The sequence below is a fragment of the Pleurodeles waltl genome, chromosome 10 (genome assembly GCF_031143425.1).
Source record: "Pleurodeles waltl isolate 20211129_DDA chromosome 10, aPleWal1.hap1.20221129, whole genome shotgun sequence".
Lineage (NCBI taxonomy): Eukaryota > Metazoa > Chordata > Amphibia > Caudata > Salamandridae > Pleurodeles > Pleurodeles waltl.
The window spans coordinates 310142471-310151453 of record NC_090449.1 but is presented as its reverse complement, the minus strand read 5'-3'; positions in this window follow the sequence as shown (position 1 = coordinate 310151453).

The window sequence follows — 8983 nt, the reverse complement described above, 5'->3', positions numbered from 1 at the left end:
TGTTGTGAGAATGGTGTGAGGCACAGGGTCTTGAAAAGGCCGCCCTTTGTTTAAATTTGTGGGATTCCACCACTGAAGCTAATAGTGTGTTTGGCGGTCTATCAACACTAGATCTTGGAGATGACCCTGTGCCTGCGACCGTTGTTTTGCAAGGCACTGTTGTAAGGGCCGCATGTGCAACCGTGCGTGTGGGACAATTGCGATGCATGATGCCATCATGCCTAGGAGTTTCATCACAAATCTGACTGTGTAGTGATGATTTGGCTGTATTTTTGGCAACATGGTGTGGAATGATTGCACCCTTTGTGGGCTTGGACTTGCAAGCGCCTTTTGAGTGTTGAGCGTGGCTTCCAAGTACTGCTGAATTTGTGATGGTTGCAGGTGTGACTTTTGATAATTTATCGAAAACCCTAGTGTGTGTAGGGTATCTATTACATAACATGTGTGATGTTGACACTGTTTTTGAGTGTTGGCCTTTATTAGCCAATCGTCGAGATATGGGAAAACATGCATGTGCTGTCTCCTTATGTATGCTGCTACTATGACAAGGCATTTTGTAAATACTCGGGGTGCTGTTGTTATCCCGAAAGGTAATACCTTGAATTGGTAATGTTTCCCTTGTATAACAAACCTGAGGTATTTTCGGTGAGCTGGATGTATGGATATGTGGAAATACGCATCTTTTAAATCCAGTGTTGACATGTATTTTCTCCCTGTTGCAGTAATGGGATTACATCTTGTAGTGTCACCACATGGAAGTGTTCTGATTGAATGTAGAGGTTGAGATTCCTGAGATCTAATATTGGCCTTAGTGTTTTGTCCTTTTTGGAAATGAGGAAGTACAGGGAATAGACCCCTGTTCCTTTTTAATGATGAGGCACTCGTTCTATGGCTTGTTTGGTTAACAGTGCCTGCACCTCTGTTTGTAACATTGCCAGATGTTGCGATGAAAGTTTGTTCCCCTTTGGGGGAATATCTGGAGGAAAATGTGTGAAATCTATGCAGTAACATGTTGGATAATTGATAGTGCCCATGTGTCTGTTGTGATGTTTGACCATTGATTGTGGAACATTTTCAGTCTTCCTCCCACAGGGGATGTGTGTTGGGGTAAGGTGATGGGAAAGTCACTGTTTATTGTTAGTGGCTTGCTTTGCAGATTGGAATTTTCCCCAGGATTTGGGAAATTGCCCTCTAAAGGACCCTCGGAATCCACCACTTTGATATTGTGTTTGGTATGGGGGCTTTGTTTGTGAGGTGGATGGCTCTGAGGGCTGTGGCCGGACCTCCCCCCCCCTATACTGAGGCTTCCGAAATGTCCCTCTGTATTGGGAGGAATAAAGCGCTCCCACCGCTTTGGCCGTGTCGGCATCCTTTTTCATTTTTTCTATGGCTATGTCCACCTGTGTGCTAAGTAACTGCTGTTGGTTGAAGGGCATGTTGATGACAGCCTGTTGGATCTCAGGTTTAAAACCTGATGATCTGAGCCATGCATGGCGCCTAATGGTAACTGTCGTATTTATGGTTCTTGCAGCTGTATCAGCTGAGTCTAGCGCTGATCTTATCTGGTTATTTGTTATTGCCTGTCCCTCCTCTACTACCTGCTGAGCTCTCTTTTGGTGTTCCTTGGGGAGATGTTGAATAATGTCCTTCATCTCATCCCAATGAGCCCTGTTGTATCTTGCGAGGAGGGCCTGTGAGTTCGCTATTCGCCACTGATTGGCTGCTTGTGACGCTACCCTCTTTCCTGCCACATCAAACTTTTTACTTTTCTTATCTGGAGAGGGTGCATCTCCAGAGGACTGCGAGTTAGCTCTTTTCCTCGCCGCGCTGACCACTACCGAATCTGGGGGCAGCTGTTGCGTGATAAATACTGGATCAGAAGGTGGTGGTTTATACTTCTTTTCTACCCTTGGGGTTATGGCCCTTCATTTAACCGGCTCCTGGAATATCTGTTGGGCATGTTTGATCATACCCGGGAGCATGGGTAGACTTTGGTATGTTGCGTGTGTTGAGGACAATGTATTAAAAAGAAAGTCGTCCTCGAGTGGTTGTGTGCATGCTTACATTGTGGAAAGCTGCAGCCCTAGCCAAAACTTGTGTGTAGGAGGTGCTATCTTCAGGTGGAGAGGGCTTAGATGGATAGCACTCTGGGCTGTTGTCTGACAGAGGGTCATCATAAAGATCCCACGGATCTGTGTCTTGATGTGACTGCATAGTGGGTGTGGGAGACTGTACAGTAGGTGTAGCAGGTGGAGAGACAGTTCGTTGAGGAGAATGAGGAGGAGACTGGGCTGGGGAAAACTGGTGTGGCAGAGATTGCTCTCTTGGCACTTTAGCCTTTGACTGATCAGTGTCCATACGTCCATGGAATGCCAGCTTTCTTTTAAATTTGAGGGGAGGTGCTGTGAGGATCTTGCCAGTATCCTGGTGGATCTGTATCCTGGCTTGTCTGTCATCAAATTCCTCCATTTGATGAAGCTCTTCCTCAAATCTATGGCTTTCTTTAAGCTGTTTTGAAAGTCCATGTTCCTCAGTATATGATTGTCTTTTCGGCTCCGGAGCCGTTTTTTTCAGTACCGAAATGCCCGGGGTGGTAGTAGGCCTTGGTTCTGAAAGAGACTTTCGGGGTCTCGACTCAACAGGTCGGTGTCGAATGTTTTCGGAGACTGTGTCTTGACTCGAGTCCGAAGACTTTGATGCGGGTGTGGCTTTTTTCGGTGCCAAAAGTGTTACTTGGTCACCGCTTGATTTTTTCCAGGTGGAGCCTCTTCCGTGTCGAGGCGTTCGGTGCTCTTGGACGCCATTTGTAGCCTTCTCGGCCTTCGGTCTCTCAAGGTCTTCTTGGAACGGAAGGATCTGCAGGCCTCACAAGTATCCACTCGGTGATCTGGTGACAAACACAGATTACAGACCCAATGTTGATCTGTGTAGGGATACTTGGCGTGGCACCGAGGGCAGAATCGGAACGGGGTCCGGTCTATTAGGCTTCGACACTTCTTGCCGTCGGGCCGACCAGGCCCAGGTTGGGCGTGGGTGCCCCGAAGGGCAACCGAAGGTGTGTGTCCGCCGGTACCCAGGTGTCGATGCAAGATGGGGTGCGATCGAAAACAATACTGACGAATTTCGGTGAATTATACATTTTCCGAATCGAACGGCCGGAGTGAAGAGGAACACGTCCGAACCCGATGGTGGAAAGAAAACAATCTAAGATGGAGTCGATGTCCATGCGCAATGAAAAGGAGTCGTCACTCGGTCCCATTACTCAAAAAGACTTCTTCGAAGAAAAACAACTTTTAACACTCCGAGCCCAACACTAGATGGCAGGAACTGTGCATAGCATGTGTATCTGCAGCTACACATATATGTCTATCTATATAGATATATATACAGATCTATACATAAATATAGATCTATGTATTTTTTTTAATAGCTGTATGGCCATAGTCACCCCCCAGGGAAATCATACAACTATTTTTTAAAAAATTTCCTCCACAGGGGGTCAACCCTGCTCCCGGGCGACCCCCTGTCAATTTTTTTTTTTTTTTAAAGGGGTACTTTTGCATTTATTTTTATAAAATATGCCTGGGGTTGGGGGGGGGAGCCCTTTTTCAGAGGGGGCCGACTCCCCCAACAGAAATCCCTGGTGTCTAGTGGGGTTTCAGGAAGCCCTTGTTTGAAAGGGGAGAATCTCCCCTTTCAAACGTGGCCTTCCCAAATGGTGGGAAGGCCCATTTGGGCCAGTTTTCCCCACTGGAGCAGGAAGCGGCCTTACCTCCACTTCGTGCTCCGGTGAGGAAAACAGATTGTGACGTCAGCGCGCACTGCGGTGTGCTCACATCACAAAGGGGTGGGTGGAGGGCTTGGGGGAGACCGGATGCTCTTCCATGTCTCCCAGGGGATATTTAAATTTAAAAAAATCCTCTGTTGCAGATTTTTTAACCCCCTCCCTGGGGGCCACTGGTCATGGCCCGCACCAGGGAAGTAGTGTGGGTGTCGGCCACTGACCGACACCCGCACTAAAGAGGTTAAACTGGAATGCCCCAAAGGCATCGCAAACTCACAAATCTTCAATTTCCTCAGAGCCATTGATCTATGGATGATATGGAGCCATCTCAAACTGAATGCTTCCAAAATAGAAATACTCACATGTGGTGACTGGAAAAATTATGACCCACTGTGCTCCTGGCCTGACGATCTAGGACCACTTTCTAAATTATCTAAGGAAGTAAGAAATCTTTAATTTACCTTGGACACCAAGTTAACAATGAATGCTCAAGTGGACAAATTAGCAAGATCAGGCTTCATCACCATGAAAACTCTGCAACACCTCTTTCCCACCTCGGATTTCCACACAAGGTGCAGGCTACTATCTGTCTTGTACTATCTAAACTAGTTTACGCCAGTGGCCTCTACCATGGATCATCTCTATCTACTATGGAAAAACTGCAACGTAGTCAGAACTCGGATGCCAGACTACTCCCACATGTAAAGCCACTAGCCCACATCTTCCCTGCCTTGAGGGCCCTTTATTGGTTATAACAGAAGATCTACCTTCAAGCTGCTTTGTATCACCCTCAAAGCAATACAGGGAACAGGACTGCTTTTCATCAGGAATAAAATCACCAAATACATTCAACAAAGAAACATCCGCTCAAGATTGGCACCCCACCTCAAAACACCATTGTATAAGAAATAGACAATAGGTGGTACATCTTTCTATGTTCAAGCGGGCGAATTATGGAATTCATTACCCCCAAATATAAGATCCACGGATAACTATCTCATCTTTGGAAAACTACTCAAGAGCTGGTTCTTTCCTACAGAACCACCATACTCAAACAGCAATGGACTGCATATTCCCGTGTACATAAACATGTTATAATTTGATTATGTGTATATATCTAGATATGTGTATTTCTTTGTACAAATATGTATAATAACTATTTTATCTTAAAATATATACATACTCTTTAGGCCTGTTAAACAAATGTAGATTTTACTTCAATTAAATGTATAGATGTATGTATTTCCATGTGTAGGTGTGTGTATATGTGTGTATTTATATATATTATGTATACGTTTCTGTATGTATATATATATGTATATATATATATATATATATATGTGTGTGTGTGTATATTATTCTACACTTGACATGTTCATAGGTCATTGCATAGTTCTATATAAGTTGCTTGATTAAATTATTATGAGTCTGTTTTAATTTTATCTATAACTATAGGTAAATATTATCGTAACTATCTACAAGCATTTCACTATTGAAGTATTAAGGAAAGATAAAATAATGTTATAAAAGTACACAAATTAACTTCAATAATGCAACTCTTGAAAGCCTGTGTTTATACGATACAACTTTAAATCTCAATATATTATATTCCTCATGCATTTATTCCCTTGGTTATGTAATCATGTATCTATATATTTGCTACTCTAATCCTACTGTACAAAAGAGAAACAAATTATTCTCTCGAAAACTTTACTCTGTCTGACCATCACCCTATACCTCTATCAGTCTTCCTCTGTCTCCACTCTCCGATTCATCCCAAACCACCCCTTCTACTGTGATCTCCAACATAACCCTTCCCAGACTCTTCCCTCCTCTACTGCTCCTGGCTAACCATAAATCTCAGTTGATTACTATGATGTCCCTAACAGCCCTACTAAATTCTCCCTCGTTTATCTCTCCTTTAACTCATCCCAAACCCCATTTAACTATTATGATCTACCTAATCTCTTTCTTCAGACTCTTACATCCTCCGCCTCTTCTTTACTTATTCCAAACATCATCTTGCTATTATGATCTCCTAATTAACGCTTCTGGATTTTTCCCTTCTTTATCCCTCCATTATTCTATTCAAATCAACTAACAGACTCACATGTCCTCTGCTCAAATTAAATCAACCTCCCTATAATAATACCATACTCATATTTCCCTATACTAATCCACCACTAATCCTTTTGGGTTCCGGAGTAGCGTTCTACTCGCCGAAAAGCGATTTGACACCTTGTCAGAAGTAGTTAATGCTGTATAAATACCATTACAATTATATGCACTGTTAAACACAGATGCACTGCTAGACACACATGCACAGCCAGACACTTCCTTCTATATACACAAAGGCAAAATTACACACACCCAGCTAGAGACACAACAACATGTATGCTGCTAACCACACACACGTACATACATACAAACAGCAAAACACAGACAGGAAGCAATACACATACTGCCTCAAACATTATTATGGCTATTTGTAAGGATGTTTTTCAGATGCTTGGTGGGGCATATTGAATTGCTGTTCCCAGAAAGGCAGCTGTCTTGGAAAGGCACATAAGGCTGGAGAAGAGTCGGTTATAATGCTATAATATTAACGCATTTTGTAGGTAGTGCTTCTTTCCATGGTTTGTGTATTCTTAATACTATGAATAACAAATGTTACTATTAGAAATGCAATGGCTATTGTATACAATAAGGGTCTTGCAGCCCGTCCATTTGCTTACTATTCATTGGGTTCAATATCACTTATTTGTTACTTTCTGATCGCCCAGCGTTTGCTGGCTTCACTTCTATCAACTGGGTCATGGCCAAAGTACTGAGTGCTTCAGCTGGATTGCTGTCCTTCCGATGATCGCACTGTGATTGAGGTATTTTTATTTCTTCTTCTTCCCCTGCCGTCGTTGTCCATGGTGCTTTTTCCCTCCCACCTCCCGTTGATCATGTTGCTTTCTCCCCTCCCATCCCATTGTTTGTTGTGTATTCCCTTCTCCACACAAGATCTCTGCCTTTTACTATTTCCCTCTTCTGCCCCTCCATTGTCTGTGTTACTTCTTCATCCTCCCATGCCCCTGTTGTCTGTTACCCACCACCTGCCCGTCATAAGAAAAAAAAAACACTATGGTGCTTTTTTTTGTCCCATTGCCCTTTTCGTCCCACCCTCCCGCTTGTTATCAGTGTTGCTCGTTCCTTAGTTGTCTATGTTGCTTAGCTCCACTTGCAATAACAAAAAAAGCGGTGTAACACAGCCACGACTGGCCGTGCCTTAGCACTTTTTAAATAACTTTTAGCCATGCTTCAACGTACTCTAAAACATGGCTAAGAGATTTGGTAAAGCTAGTAGCTCTTGCTTAGGCGAGACCTACTGACCTTGCCAATGCTTGTTTTTTAGGTTCCCCCATGCCCACAGTACATTTCAACGGGTTTGCCCTGTCAGAAAATATCACAGTAAAAGCTGCATGGGTGTGACAATTATCACACAACTCATAATTGTGATTCGTGTGCAAATAGTTGGCACAGGGATCAGAATTTAGCCCTGAACTCGTAGGCGAACATTGGTATTGGAATGTTCCTTGCATGAGGACAGGAGGATATATAACGCACAGTGTTCTAGGAAAAGACTTAAAACAGACCAATCACAAGATTGTAAAAACTGATCCCTGAAACTTTCATTTCTTTAAGTTTAGTTTTTATGAACATTCAGAAAACATGACATTTTTTACTTTAACTTCTAGATTGGATAAATTAGAGATCTTCCCCTGGGGAAGGAAGGGTAGCTATGGACAAAATGCTTTGACAAGTACATAACTGATAGCTCAGCTAATTAATCATAAGAATAAACACAACGTGAATGTAGGTATTACCACAAAATATATTAAAATTACACTTTAAACCAATCACCAATAATAAAGACTAATTAACGATTTTATATGCCTAAAGGTGAGTTTTGGGCATTTCAAAACAGCAATTGTTGAGGTTCTTCCTGGTGGACATTCTGCTACGAACTTGGAACTGATTGAACAAAAACGTTTTACAAATTACTTTTTACTGCAGGCACCAATTGTTGAAGATGAAGTTGGGATCCCAACAAATGATCTGAGGCTCTGTAGCCTTCCTGTTTTGAACAGTTGTCATACTGACGAGCATGGCAACTGCACTTCTCTTTCTGTTCCGGTCCACCTTGGCTCCTCAACCAAAACCAGCAGCTTTGAGTCAGCAATCAGGGAGTCAGTGATGTCCTGTGAGAGATCTACCAGCAAGCATCCAGAAGGTGTTCAACAAAGCAGGTCTCAAACAGGTTACTACTATAAGTGACAAACGTTTTCCAATTCACCCCACTATTTAAGTTTTGGCAGAACCCTGCTTCTACCGAAATTGTCTAACAAATGGCTCATTCATGTCGCAGACTGCTTCTTTCACTCAGTTCCGTAATCGCGTTCAGACTATAGAGAGGTGATCGGCCCAGTCAGTGCTGCCCGTTCTCCTTCTCATGAGGCTTGTGAACCTCACATGATAACTCACACACTGACAGCCACACCACCCATCTCTGCTCATAGATTACATCTGAAAAGTGTCTATGGGGGAGTAAGGGATGGGACGGAAGAATTTACAAGGGCAACCACAGCAGAGCAAAGTGAATGTTAAGGGCCTTCAGTTTTTAGTTGCTCTGCCTCAAAATCATGAGCCCTACCTTTCTGCTTATCCTCTGTTCCATTTATAGCTTGTTCGCCTGAAACACCACACCTTCGGTAAATAATGTCAACTTTACTTTCCCCACTTCTGTCTCCACCGACCACACCAGGAGAGATAGGGATCATGGGATAAGAGGGTCAGAGGATTGGGATGGGTGGCAGATTACTCAGATGTATCAGCAGCTGGGTCTTTTCAGGAACTACCTCTCCTCTAGACATCGCCAGGCACTTCAACTTGGAATGTTAGAACAGTTGTTTTAGGGTTTTGTTTTTAGTTGACTAGTTCAGCATTGCATTATAACATCTTATTCCCTGATGTCCAGAATTAGAGCCATTCCACTAGTCACCAATGCCAGGCTTTTTCTCCAGTCCTCGTAATCGGACATACCATTTTGAGTTTCTAGATCCAGCTAGTGCCAAGACAGGAGCTTGTTGGTCATGATCTCAGCAAGGACGGGCCAGTGGATCTGGAAGTGGTGCATGGGGTCACTAATGCCAT